Here is a 15,021-nt window from a genome sequence, read left to right on the forward strand (position 1 = left end):
CACATCTATGGCCTATGACAATGCCTGATATGTAGTTGGGTGTTCAATAAATATCTTCAGCATGCAATAGTAAATACGTATTAGGATTCCATATGAATTGAAGGGTGTCACACCAAGGAGGCTTCTAGAATTTTCATCTCCACAATGAATATTGGTCTTTTTTTTTAATCACGAGGGTTTTTTAAAAACGTTACCATGCTCCTCGTAATTAATGTTATTTGCTTGCTTTACGTAAAACTAGTTCTCTTTTATCTGAGGGTCTGTGGGAGGTAGGCAGATAAACAAAAAGGCTAGGCGTGGTTTCTTCACACACCAAAATTCTGGTACAGGTGAAAAGAGAAAAGATGTCTCCTGACTCATTCTGGTAACTCTTTCTATGAAAGCTGCTGGGCAGACTTGTAAATCTCCCTATTGAATGAGGTCAATTTTCTCAGGAGCAACAGACAGAAAGATGAAATCATGGAAGCCACTAGAAATGAGTGTCCTAAAACCCCAAATCTCTGTCGTAGAGGATGGTGTTCACAAAAGAATTCTGGTAAAGAGCCTTTAAAAAAAAAAAAAAAAAAAAGCCTGCACCCTGTCAGACAAGAAGCGGGATTTGAACAAACAAGGTCAGTGACTCCAACAGAGTTGCCATTCAAAGAGTGACAGAACACGACCTTCTTTGTCTCTCACTGACAGGTGACACCGTCTCACAGGCACCTCCCCAGCAAGGAGCAAAAGTATCATATTCATTGTTCTGTGGCTAAGCCACCATCAGCCTTTTTAAAACAACACAAGTTTAACACCCAAGGAATTTGGCTTTAGGGGAAGAGCTCATATCCCTTCTCTGTGGGATCTGGGTGGCATGGAGGCATGCCAAGGGCTACATGTAAGAAAAACAAAAAAGAAATTAAAAAAAAAAAATTGGGGTGATAACAAAAGAAAAGGATCCCCAGCCAAACTGGGAAACAGGAAATTATTGAAGTGTGGATGCTCCCTGGCTGGGTAAATTCGGGGTTCATACATTTTGAGTTTTATCTCTGAAGGGGGTGCCCTGTTGGTCCATAGAGAAAACAATCAAGACAGAGCAAGCTATCACGATGGCTCTTGCATTCACATTACCACACTGCCCATGGAGCCACACCCTGAAAATGCATCCTGAACTTTCATGTGCCGCCATCTTTACTGGATGGAACTGAGCCACCTCTTTTGTTTGTTATTTTCCTTAATGTTCCTTCCTGGGAAGATTGAGCTCTTGAGTTGGCACACACAGCATGACATCCATTCTCTGACACTTTTTGGTTGTGCCACATTAGGCAAGAAATTTTGTCATCTCTTAAAGTCCCAGTGTCCTCATCTGTAACATGGAGACGATAATCTGAACATCAGTAGATTATTTTTAAAGATTTAATGAAATAAATCATGTAAAAGGTCTGATATAAAGGAGGCTAAGATTAGCTTCCTTCTCTTTTCCTCTGTTCCCTCCCTAAATCCAAATTCTCCTTATTAACTGCCAGGAACTACTTAGTGAAAATTATCGTAATCAGCCAAGTCTGAAGGACGAATGAAAAAAGAATTTCTCTCCTTGCAATGGAAGAATACCATAGATCTGGGAACTCAGAATATAATTACCAGTCAGGCATTACTTGGGCTATATTTTCCTTTTCTCAATAATCATATCAATAATGGAAATGATATCCTACATTTGAGAAGCTGCTATACTTGAAAACCACTCCTGAACTATCTGGAGACATTTATAGGAAATCTAAGACTTCTGGAAACATAAAAAGAGAGGCTGAAAAATAGGGACAGAAATAGGGATTTCTACCTTATGGAAAATTTTCAGTTTCGTTTAACTGGCATATCATTGGGTGTTCATAATAATAAAAGAGAAATAATCAAAATAATAATGACAGCAATAATAACAACTCCTATTTCTTAAATACTAAGTATGTGCTGGGCAGTCTACTAAACGCTTTCTGTATACTATCTCATGTAATTCTCCATGCAAGCCTCTGCAAAATGCATTGTTATTAATTTATTTTACTGAAAGAGGAAGTTGTATCTTGAAGAGAAAGTATGTCTCCCCCTAAATCACGTACTGGTAGGCGGTGCAAGCAGACTAAGAATCTAGCTTCCTCTCACTCCACAGCCTGAGCTCATATCCTGGGGGATTTTAGATTCCCTGCGAGGTGGGCTTTAGTCGGCCCCTTTCGGAATTTCTATTAACAAATCTCTTTGTCTTTGTCTGTGTCTGTCTGCGACATTTTGTTTCTATGTCTCTCGATGTGTCTCTGAGTCTTTCTGGCTTTCAATGTCACACACACACACGTGCACACACACCATGACCCCCATACCACGAGTACATAACATTTGTCCACATTGCTTACACTCAAACACACCACACATACGTATCTCACTTTCTTCACACTCAGACACTAGGTGCACACAAACACATGCACCATACAGATACATACAAATATAAAACACTCATGTTACACACATTACAGACATACATAAGATACACACACACTCCACCCATACACACATGCTCCACCCATACACATTACACATACACACACACACACACACACACACTGTATTGGCCAGCAGTCTGGCTGGCACACTTGTTCTGTATTTTTATAACCCCAATTTGCAGGTCAACCCTGATAAAGTAAAACAGATGATAACTGAAATTTCTATGAAACATTCTGTATTTGAAATCTTTACGGTATGATTCTTGGACCAAACCTTTTAAAACTCTCTATCAGTCAGCTTTTGAGATTGGTTTGCATTTCTGGGAAATTCTCTTAAATCTAAAAGTTAGAGATATGTGTTTTCCCTGAGAACCAGATCAGAGTTCTGGTTCCCGCTCTAGCACTAACCAGCTTGGAAGTTCTCACCCCCTCCCTGGGTGGGACTCAGCTGTGCAATCTATACAATGGCAACCTGCATCCCCACTTGACTTCCCTTCTTCTTCAGGGCCCCTCTCCAGAACCCTAGACCTTCACTGAACGCAGTATAAAAATCATGAGACTAACAAACCACCAACCGCCCCCACCATTCCTTCTAGCTCTGCAATTCTGCAACGTGATGATTCTATGTAAAATTAATAATAATGATAACAATATCAAACATGGAAAATCTGATGCAAAAAGAAGCACATAAGCCAAAACCAAAGATAAATGACACCTTGGGCATTCACTTTTGTATTATCTGTGCTCAAACGCCGCTCAGCGGACATGGGAAATTAGGGGTTTCGTGATACGGTTTTGGTCAGCCTTCAGTAATTTGTACTTTTGCGTCCACAGACCCAGCCATGGAAATATCCCAGAACCCAATCATCTGACCCCCACGTCTTAGACAGGAATTAATGGCTGGAGCATTGAAACAGGCCCAATTACAGGCTGCCATTATATTTGGTTTATAAAATATTGTTGATCAGAGCAGAGTTACTAGTGCCCTCCCGAATCTGTTCGTCAAGAGCTAACTTAATGCACTTGGGGAGGCCTCTCCTGAATTAGTCTCTTTCTGGTTTCATTATGCACCAGCTCGTCTTCTAAAGTCAACTGGCTGCACTGACATCTGGCTTGAGATGGTGGAACCTTGTGTAAATAAACAGATTTGCATTGGGCTAGAATTTGGGTTACCAGTGGTGCCCAAAAGGATGAACCAAGCCAGGGAACCAAAAAAAATATTATATTCCTGGTTTGATCCTCGCTACCTCAGTCTCTGGTTTGGCCAAAACTGGGGAGAGGCAATGTTCCACCAGAGCGGTTATGGGAAAACTGGTTGGTTACAAGTTAAATGGTGACTGCAGATAAGGCAAGAAAACACCGAACCAAAATCAAAATGGCAGTGCTAAGAGTAATCAATCAGAATTGTGAGACATATGCTGAATGTAGCTCCTCAAAGTGAAAACAGATGGACTAATGTGTATTGATCTCCAATGGCTTGTTGACACCCTTTTGAAACAGAAGCAATAAAGGGTATGGGGGAAGGGGGGTCTTTAACTGGACAGGGTTAAATCACGGGGGATTGAAAATTCTGGAACAAAGATTCTTTGGTGAACGCTGAGATTCATTTTAGAATGTCACCCTGAAGTCTTTTGAGCCAACAGCTGGAATGAAGGGAAGATGCTAGGGGTCAGGGGAGGGAGAGTGTCTCCATCACCACCTCACCAACTTCTCCTCCCACATGTTTACTTTTATTCTTTCATTATCTCAGCTTCCCCAGGTCCTCCAGCCTCTGGATAGATCAACACCGTGTTTCCCCGAAAATAAGGCCTAGCCAGACCATCAGCTCTAATGCATCTTTTGGAGCAAAAACTAACATAAGACCCGGTCTTATTTTACTATGATATATCACCGGGTCTTATATAATATAATATAATGTAAGACGGGGTCATATATTAATTTTTGCTCCAAAAGATGCATTAGAGCTGATGGTCAGGCTAGGTCTTATTTTCGGGGGAACATGGCAGCAATAACACAGTAACACAGCCCTCCCCCAACAAAATGTACTTCGCCTTTTCGTGGGGCATCTCTAATTTGTGTCTCAATTACACTTAGGGACTACACAATTCAGGCACCACAATTTCCCTCCAGGCCCCCCCCCCTATGTATTTTTATCATATCCAAAGGGCATTGCCACCTCCCTCCTTGCTAATTGTTCTGGAGACTAAGTAATAAAATGAAGGGCTAGCGAGAAGTGAGGAAACATGCCTTGGGGCCCTTTTTTATGTTACATCAACAAACTGTGCCTTTGGTTTAGGCTGGCCGCCTTACAGATGGCACCTTACAGATGGCAACGGATCCTAAGGCCTCCTGGAAAGAGAGTGGGAGTTGTTGGATCAACCCTTCCCAACTAATAGGAGAGGCACCTACAACAGAAGGAGTCACAGGTAGTGAATGAATAGCTATCCTCATGGAAATCTTTAAGGGTATTAACCTCAAATCATAACTCTCATGGCCAAAGTCAGGCTGGGGAAGTAACTCTGACCACTCTGTTTCCATCCCCTCTTCCTGTTTTCTTCCTCACCTGTTCCAGGACAGGTCATCCAGGAAGGCAGTTCCTTTGGTCTTTTGCCCAATGTTGTCTCTAATTTGGTCAAGAGGTGGCTGATAGAACCAACTGGTATCGCCACATGGGTTAAGTGGGTCTTGCAAGAAGGTAGGTGAGCTGGCGGGGCACTGAATACATCTGAGAGTTAGGTTGCCAACAAAAAACTGGATCAGGCTCTATGTGTGGGCTAGGCAGAGGATGGAGAAGCAATCTTGGAACTTTCCAGATTGACACTATCCCCTCACTGAACCCAAACCATCCAGTCACCTCCCCCCATCACAGACCCCTAGAGCTTGTTTTATCATTTGCTAAATGGACAGTAGAACCACTCAATATTCAGGGACAAGGGTCTCTCCGGGCTTTCCTCCCTCCTCATCCCTCACTCAAGGAATTTCGCAGATAAATCACCATGTTAATCCCCTAGTCTGAGAGTTATGGGCTGTGGGAAAGCAGGAGAAGAATGTTGAAATGAGACTTGGGGATAGAAGGAAGCCCTGGATGACAAATGAAGGGTGAAGTCACAGATGGGCAGTCTACAGTCAGGACAGATCTTCCAGAGAGAGAAGAGGGGTGATCTTGGAGTCGTGGAGACAGGGGGTGACCCGTTCAGAACAATGAAAGTTGAGCAGGCAAAGAGACAGGGTTCAGGGAAGTGAGAAAGGGAAAGAACAAGTCCATGGCTTAAGGAAAAGACCAGAAAGGGAAAAGAAAGCACTGTTCTGACTATGGGTGAAGTTGAAGAGGCAGCCTTATGAGACCTGACACGGCCCCTTCAGACATACAAAGTGTTTGCTCCCTTGATAAGAGGCTGACCGGCCTTTGCTGGGCCTGGGAATCTCCTCCCACACTCTCCTGTATTGACAACTAGGCGTGTAGACTCGGGGCCTGCTGTGGCACTGCTGAGGACAGCAGCAGGTCCACCACCTCTGCTCCTCGGCTGGGGCCTCTTCTCCACTGATTTGGTGACTTGGGGCTCAGAGGGAAAGACGCCAGAGAGGAGAGGCAGGAATTCTTGGCTTTCCATCTTTACTAGCATTCTCTTCCATGGTTGGGGGAGGAGGGTGTGTGTTTGTCGTATGTGTGTGTGTGTGTGTGTGTGTGTGTGTGTGTGTGTCTAGGTAACGTGATACAGTGCACAAACATCACGTGTCTATTTATTTAACACTAATTCAACTATTGAGAGAGAGAGGATGACAACGGTGGGAGAAGGGAGAGAGACAGAGACAGAGAGACAAAGAGAGATAAAGGAAAGGCTGTAAGGAGAACTTTGCCCACCACTCTATTCAGTAAGCGTCTTATACCCAGGAAGGATGTAAGATATCAGATATGCCTCTGTTATTCCCATAACCTGTCTAGTTCCCCATGTGTCTCTCCTAATGTAGAAATTTAATGGATTTTCAACGATAACTACATCTTTAAGAGATTTTCCTCACTGACTTCAGACCAATTCTACTGTCTGCGTGTTTGTGTATTCACGAAGCCATGCTGGGTATATGTAGCTATGTCTTGTGTTTGAATGGGCACATACGTGTTGTGAATATATGCACACGTGTGTGGATATTGTATGCACTTATGATGGTCTGTGTGCAAATAGATTGCGTCTGTATGTAGGTGTGTAGTACAGTATGTGTCCATTGTGAATCTGGGTATATTGTTACATCATGGACGGCATACGTCGGTATTCTGTTTGTTGGTCAGATGTATCTGTGCCAAGGATAGAAGTAAAGGATATAACGATGATAATGGGGGCCGTTCAGAGGAAGGGAATTCCTGCGAAAATCTCAGAAGTATTTTCTCTCTTCCTCTGAACACTCAGGTGAGTTCTTTTGGCTGAATTCATCCTCTGCTGCTGCCTGGAATTGCCAATTTTCAGTGCAGGTGTTGACACCTATGTGTCTACGTGTACAACTGTGAGTCTGTGTGAATATGCGTGACCTTCTGAATTGGATTAGAAACTGACACAGAATGCTGCGACGGGCCTCCCAGGTACCCCTGCGTAAATGGAGGATTTATGCTCCTCGTTGCAGGGAGTGCTGCTGAAAGGTGGTCTTCGGGAGCCCACTGTCTTTGGGGATTTCCAAGATGGAAGAGGACCAAGGTAGATGAGGTCCACACTCAGTGACTGGTCAATGTGAGGGTATGAGAGACCGGACCCCTCACCCCAATTGGGATATCTGTGAAGGACCATCTCAGCTCCAGAGTGCCCCGTGGCGTTGGTTGCAGCTGTGCCTAGCTCAGCTTTGGCCACCTTATCCTGGTTTCTCCCCCTCCCTTCCACAGCTGTTGATCCCAAGAGTTTTCTCTAATAAATGTCCTGCATGTTAATCATCTCAGAGTCACCTCCCGAGAGCCTAGCCTCCAGTGCCATAGCAGGTACCGAGTCTGCAATCACCGAGTCGCATTTAACCCCCACCCCCAAAAGGGGGATCTTCCATGGAAGCTGGCTACATTTCTGGAAGCTAGTGCCCTAGGAGAGTAAATTCTTCCAGCTCACCAGCCTGCACATGCTCTCCTCTTCCCCACGAGGCCTGGAGGCAAGGTGGGGGCCTTCAGAGGCTTTGCCAACAACTCTCCTCTTTCTTGGGCTCATGGTGCTGCTTTCTCCAGCCCCCCAAGTTCAACGAAGCTCTAAGTCCTACAAAGAAGTGGAAAGGCGTCTTGCGGAGGACAATTAGAAAGATGGGTCCATGGCCCCGGACACAGCACTTCATCCAGCAAAGCCTCAAAGACTCCCTGGTGAACCATTTGCCGGCTTTAATTTCTCAGGGGCTGCTTCAGCAGGTGGCCACGAGCAGGTAGTCAATAGGGACCTTCTGGCAGAGGACTGGGGGCTCTTTGGAAAGGTCAAATCCAGGGGCCGGAGGGCACGGCTCCCGAGGTCGCGGGGTCGGGACCCGTCACTGTGACAGATGAATCTAAGCATATCTCCCTCTCTCTCTGGAAGCAGGGCCAAGCCCCTTGAGACACGAGAGGTGGGAGGGGGTGGTGTTGGGGGCTCACAAAGAAAGGCGAGTCTGGTGTCTGGCCGGCACCTCTCAACTGGTCTTCATTAGGCCGGCCCGACAACCCTCTCTTCTGCCGCCCTCTGTCCCTCACTGATGGGGTGCTGTCTCCAGACCTCTCAACTGTTCTTCATTAGGTGAAACAGTGCGCTTTTGTCCTGCATGAAGCCTTCTTTGTTCCGCCAGCCCAGCCAAGCTAGAAAGCCAGAAACTGATACAAAACAATGCCACTCTATCCTGAGGGGACCCCCTCCCTCCTCCTTCTTCCTCCCCCTGGCCGGACAAGGAAGGGTGACTTTTCCCCCAGTCACACCCCTGGAGGTCTAGCTGAGAATGTGTTTGCTGGAGCAGAGTCTAGGGTAGACCGGTGGTTCCCAAATTCGGCCGCTCATTGGAATCACCTAGAGATCTTCAGAAAACACCTATGCCTGGCCCCCACTCCCAGACATCCCGATTTGATTGGTCCGGGGAGCAACCCAAGCACCAGGTTTTGTAAAACCTCTCCATGTGACTCAAATGTACAGAAAAGTTGGGGCACTACTGGAGAAGACAGAGAACTTGTTTCAAATATCCATGCCCACCTGCCACCTTTGCACACGTGAAAATCAGGGGCAATGCCCAAAACATTTCACAGCTTGCAGAGGGCATGGTGCCCTCCCTGCTAGAACATGTCCCTGCTAGAACAACCAGGAAGGCCATACCTACATGCCAGGTGAAGGCTGGCTCTGAGAAAATGATGCGGAGTGTTTTCATCTGGACATTCAGCATCTTAAATCACACACAAAGACTGTCAGATCCCTTGGGGCTCTGCCTGTCTTCCCTCTCGCTGCTCACTGTGCCCTCGAGCAAAACTCCACACCCTCAAAGACAGGACTGGTGACTAGGAGACTGGGTTGGTTAGAGACAGGTTGTCTTGCTAGCCCCCATCCCCCTAAGTGATGGGAAAGGTTATTTATCCAAAAGCTATTAAGCTTTGTGAACCTGATGTGTCTGAGTACTTGCTACTTGTCTTACAGGCCGAGTAGGAAGATGGGGTGTAATTTCAAGACAAAGAAAGGCTCTCTTCCCACACCACAGCAGGCCCCAAACTATTTCCCCTCCCAAGATCTACTAGTAAAAATCTCACCTCTTTGTCGCCCAGGCCTGAAATGACAACACTAGAGATTTATATAGGCTAGCACCTCCTAACTCTGTTTTTAAAAGTGGGTTTAAGTAGTGGTGCCAGATATCACAAGTAAAAATACAGAACCCCCCAGTTCAATTTGAATTTCATATGAACAATGAAAAAAATTTTAGTGTAAAATTTGTAGTTTAGTCCCATGCAATATTTGGGGCATACTTATACTCAAAATCTTAGAGATTTGTCTGAAATTCTAATTTAACTGGGTATCCTGTATTTTATCTGGCACCTCGAAAGTAAGGAAAAGGTTAAGAGCTATTTGCACGTGGGTGCAAGTTCGTTCAGTTGGTTTGCTTTTTGCCTAGCATTCAGTTGACAATAGTTTCTAAAGGAATAAAAGCTTCCAGTGGGGACAAGCAGATAACATTTTTGACTTTGGACTGCTCTTCTGAGGATTTTAAAGACACAACAAAAATCGGGGCAAAGAATGTCATGATTGATTAGCAATGGCTGCCATGGGTCCAGGATGGAGAATGAAGGCATGTAAGCTACATATTTATAGCCGTAGCTCTGATTCGCAATGATGTGTAATAAATGGGATCACTGCGGTACTGAACTTGGGGTCATTTTTTTTTTTTTAATGAGGAAGAAGAGATAGAGAAGCAGCATTTGTCAATGAAGATGTAAAAGAGAGAGAAATGTGGCTGAGTGTTGAAACCTAAGGCTTGTCAACGCACAGAGACTATGCTTTCACCTTCTTGGTCTTCTGCTTCTTGCTCTGCCCTCAAAGCAGCTCTTCTGATGCCAGGCACTCAGTAGGTGCTTTACACATGAGCACTAACCCAACACTTTGAATTAGAAGTCACAGAGGGGAACTGACGGCATCAGAAAAGACTTGGACCATCGCCACCTTTTCTCCCAGAGCGTGAGTAACCCAAGGTCATGCGACAGCAAAATTGTCAAGCCTGTAGAAAAAGTCTCTGTAAGGGATTCATGTCATTGGGTTTTCCTGCTCACCCTGAAAACTGAAGCCAACGTCTTCACCCACACACTGCCTTTCTCCTGCAATGTTGAGAACCATGGCTCCTTCCAGCTGCAGACGTTGACCAGGGAGGAAGTCAAGAACCGCCCTTGAATGGGAATGACCCACCTTTGTGCACATTCCAAGTGGCAGAAGGAACCCATTCATCAAGCCCTGAAAATTCCCCCCCGTTCTCCAGGAAGAAGGGCCATGAAGTGCTTGTAAATACATGTCGTTAGGTTTAAACAAATTGCATCATTATTTTTACATTTTGAGGGGAGTCCATGTGAAGGGAACAAGAGGCAAGCTTTGGTATTTGTCCTGTAGACAATACATCCCTGAGTCTCATGCCGTTTCCGTATCTTCTGCCCCAGCCAACTGGCCAGCCCCATGGCCTCTCAACGGGCTAGGGGTGCCAATTCCTAACATTCTATTTTCATACTGTTTGATGATAAAAATCACTCCAGCAGGACGAACAAAAACAGGAAGCAGCCCCCTGATTAGATAGGGACGGGGTAGCTTGTAGAGTGAAAAACAAAATGACTAAAATGATAAATGAGTGGACTATGGATGCTGCCAACCCCTTCCTGAATAGGCCATGAATAGATGGAAAGAAGGAATCAGGGGAAAAGTCATGACTTGGGCTGTAAGTGGGGGTGGGGGGGTAAAGGAGGCTTGCCCCGCGTCATCATGGAGCAGGTGCCTCCCTTGAGTAGCCTCCTCAGTTACTAAAGCTGTTGGGATCTGGCTTCCAGCCAGTTCCTTTGAAAAGCTCACCTAGGTGATTTAGCACTTTGCTTTGAAATGCACAGAGGTCCTTTGAAACCTAGGGTCTCAGGGCCTTAGCCAGAACTGAGTCAGCACCTACTTTGTCATCTTATTCCTTTAGGACAGTGGTTCTCAGTTGGGGGAGATAATTTTGTCCCCCAGGGGATACTTGACAGTGTCTAGAGACATCTGGGGTTGTCATAGCTAGTTGGGGGGAGGGGTGCTCTTTGACACCTCATGTTTACAGAGCCCAGGGACGCTGCTAAACATCCTCTAATGCCCAGGACAGTCTTTCACAACAATTATCCAGCCCCAAATGTCAATAGTAATACCGTGGAGAAACCCTTGTTTAGGATAAGTTAAAGTATCAGTATATATAGATATAGATACAGATAGTATAGACGTAGGTCTAATTACAGGTATAGGTGTATAGGTACAGGGACAGGTATAGATACAGACACAGACATAGATGCAGGTATAGACATAGTGAATTCATTCTACAAGGAAGAAAGAAAAAGAAAGATGGAATACCACTTCTGATAGCAAAGTCTTCACAGGGATAAATCACTAGAAAAATGAAACTTAGACACTTCCTGCCCAGAAGCTCCAGGCCTGCTCAAGGGGGGGCCTCACCTGCACATCCCAACCAGGACCTCATGGTGTTCAGGTTCTACCCACAATCCTTCCTTCCCGCCCGGTCTTTGCCAAGTTCCTTATGCTCTCTGAGTCTTAGCTCCACATCTATGAAACGGGCATAATAACGTCTACCTCTTATAGGTGTGATAATAATTCAACAGGATTTCATGAGTAGTGAGTGGCCAATGCATTGCCTGAAACCTGGTCACATGGGAGACATTCAATAAATGACATTTGTTATGAATGTCGTCGTCGTCATCATCATCAGATCTGAACACGTCTTTCAGATATTTCTCTTTAATATCCAAAGGGGTTCTTTGCAATCGGGAAGCATGGTTAAGGGTACCACGCTGCTAAAAAAGGGCTCTCTCCCTATCTCAGTTTCAGCAGAGGCCCCAAGGAAATAAGAAACAACAGATAAGCTCATCAACTGGCTTCCTTAAAGTGCCCTCACCAGGAGAGACTGTGATTGAGACGGAGCTCGGACACATAACCCCTTTGTGTAAAGGCCTGCACTTCCAGCAGTCAGGTGGCAAACCTAGTGTGAAAGCTGCCCATGGAGCACATGACCGCCAAGAGGCCTGTGTGGGAAGGAGAGTCAGCCTGGAGCCTTCAGGTATCCTCTTGGGCTAAGGGTGAGCGATTTTATTTCCACCCATTCTTCTGGAAGTTCCATCCCAATAGTCGAAGCTTTAGCACCTCCCTTTGGAAGGTGGCGATGTTTCGACTGATTGTTTGGGCCTGTAGCCAAAACTCAGAAAGTCCCATTTTAACTCTTGCTACACTGGGATGAATTAAGGCAACCTGAACTCCTGTCGTGGCAGGAACACCTTATGTTTTAACGACACAGAATTTTGGTGACCCATCAGATGACAGATAATATTAATATAGAGATCGATACAGGATGGGTCTAGCATTCAACACCTGTCCCTTGTCACAACTATTGTGGTGAACGCTAGTACAAACCGGAAATGCAAAAGACTAGGTGGAGTTCTCAGGCCAACGATGTACATTTGATGGATCCCTGAGCAGGCGGGACAACCCCTCTGGTCCTTGTTTCCTCCTCTGCGGGAACAAGAATGACAGCTGCCTTGCAAGGCGGTTGTGAGCCCCGCAGCATGTGGGTGGGGCTTGTAAAATGACAGATCCCTGTGGATAAATCACTCTGTCTGCAAGTGTGAGTTGTTCTTCTTTAGCACGCTTTCTCCCAAATTACTGTCACACAACCCCTGGTCATTGCAAGCGTCTCAGAAGGTACTGCTCTCCTGAGTACCTCCTTCCTACACAAATGGATGAAAATCTTCTCTGGGCTGTGTTCTACAGAGGGGGTTATATACCGGGGTTTTAGAGGGAGGAAAGAATTTACCTTTGACCTCTCTTAGTGCTGGAGAGAGTACTTGGCATATAACTGACCCTCAGTGCACATTTATTGAACTGAATGAGCACCCATACTTTGCCAGCTGAACTGGAAACATGCTACCTCTCTGTTTTACTAAAAATGTGGGTCACACTAGCCCATATCGTACCCTAATTGTCTGGAGCAAGAAAAAGGTCAACTGGCTGCCCGTCATTCCCCATCCACAAATCCCTGTCCTCAGCCCCCATTGAATAGGCTGCAGGTCACATGCTCTCAGCCCCAGGCTGGCCCAGGTGAGGAAATCTAACCCTCAGGAGACCGTCCATACTCTAGCCAGTCACCCAGGTGTCACCAAAACATGATTCAAGCCATAAATCCAGTTCTGAGAATTTAGAATTGGGAAACCAAGCTGCCAGTGCAGTCAGGTCACTGGGAGCAGAGAGGTCATGATGGGGAGCGATGAGGCCACAGGCTGCTGCCACCCAGGGCAGTGACAGGCCAGGTGAAAGAAGGAGACTCAAGTGGACCCCAGAGAGGAGCAAAGATGAGAGAGGCCGCAGGGCCCCAGCCAGGGAGGAAGGGTGGTTTTTGCTTCTCGTTCTCAATTCCAGATCTTTCAAGGTATCATTCTGTTTCTTGCCTCGGGCTTCTGAGAATATGTATCCAATTAATGACAATAATTAATAATAACATTATTGTTCTCTATTATTGAGAATAATCTTACAATAAAATTCCTTTTAACTTAAACTTGTTTGAGTAGACATATATTCCTCAAACCTCAAAAAGTCTTGATGAATGCAGCTTTCCATGTAAACACCACCCAAATGAAAATCATTCAGTCTTCAGAGAAGGGGATTGTGGGAATGACAACCAGTTGAGAGATCCCCGTTGGGCACCCTCAAAGTGGGTAAACCAGTGGACCAACCCAAGTAGCATTTCCACAACCAGAGGGAAAAAAAAAGATCTCCATTTGCTAGAATCTAAGAAGCCTGGTAAAGTGAGTTCCTGGGGTACAATGATGTCTGGAGGCTGTGACACACTTATGTTCTCCCACAAGCAGAGCTCAATGCTATGGGATGGCTAAGCTTCAGGTGCAAGGAATATTGATTCATGTCCCAAAAGAAATTCTAACTTACTCACCAAGTTCACTAACTTAGCATGGCCCAGCTAGAGACCACGTGATTGTTTCTGCCATATTGCAGAACGTAATTTCCTGAAGGGCACTATGCAAAAGTCAAAAGTTACAAGATGACAGCTAGCTGAGTGAGCAGGTATGATGGAATCTGCTCTTTTTGTCTGCCTAGACTTCTATGCCTAACCTGTCTTCTAGAAACAGCATTTCCTCTTTCTTTGGCAAGCACATTCCATGATGTGTCGATGGGCTGACAAATCACAAATTATCTCATCCTCCCAGCCATCAGTGTAGGCATACCACCCAAACTGGGTGTTACAGAATCTCATCCCAATGGCCAGAATCGGTGACATAGGGAAGGAGTAGGGATTCACACAAACCAGCCAATCATATTCCTTGCCTGGAATTTTTACAAAGATACTAGAGAAAAAGGAGCTTTTTACTCTGGAGTTAATAAGCTGGGATAATATAAACTTGAAACAGCCTGTGATTGTAATCCTCTCCTTCCCCACTCCCTCATGGAAGGAGAAAACTCATTTTCTGTAGAAGAAAAAGATACCAATATGGAAAGAGAAACACAGCTAAAGATGGCGGGAGGGAGAGTGAGAGAGAGAGAGAGAGAGACTAAGAGACTTTATAGTCCTGAAACCAGGTCCATCTCTGATCCTCACAGTTAGATGAGCCAATAAACTACTTTTTGGTTCTTTCTTTTTTCTTCAGTTGGGTTTCTGCCACTTGCCACTGAAACTCTGGCTAACAGAGACTAAGGCCAAGAGGACTTGAATGAAAGAGCCCAGGGATGATTGCAAACTGCATTCTTTCTAAGAGACAATAAAGGTCTCCAAAAGAGACCAGTCCCACCCCCCAGCAACCCTGTCACACACCCCGCCACCATATAACAAGAAGGAGTGTGAGATAACACTTTCAATGGGACTTTGT

This window comes from Rhinolophus sinicus, linkage group LG16, assembly GCF_036562045.2.
Source record: "Rhinolophus sinicus isolate RSC01 linkage group LG16, ASM3656204v1, whole genome shotgun sequence".
NCBI classification, from domain to species: Eukaryota; Metazoa; Chordata; class Mammalia; order Chiroptera; family Rhinolophidae; genus Rhinolophus; species Rhinolophus sinicus.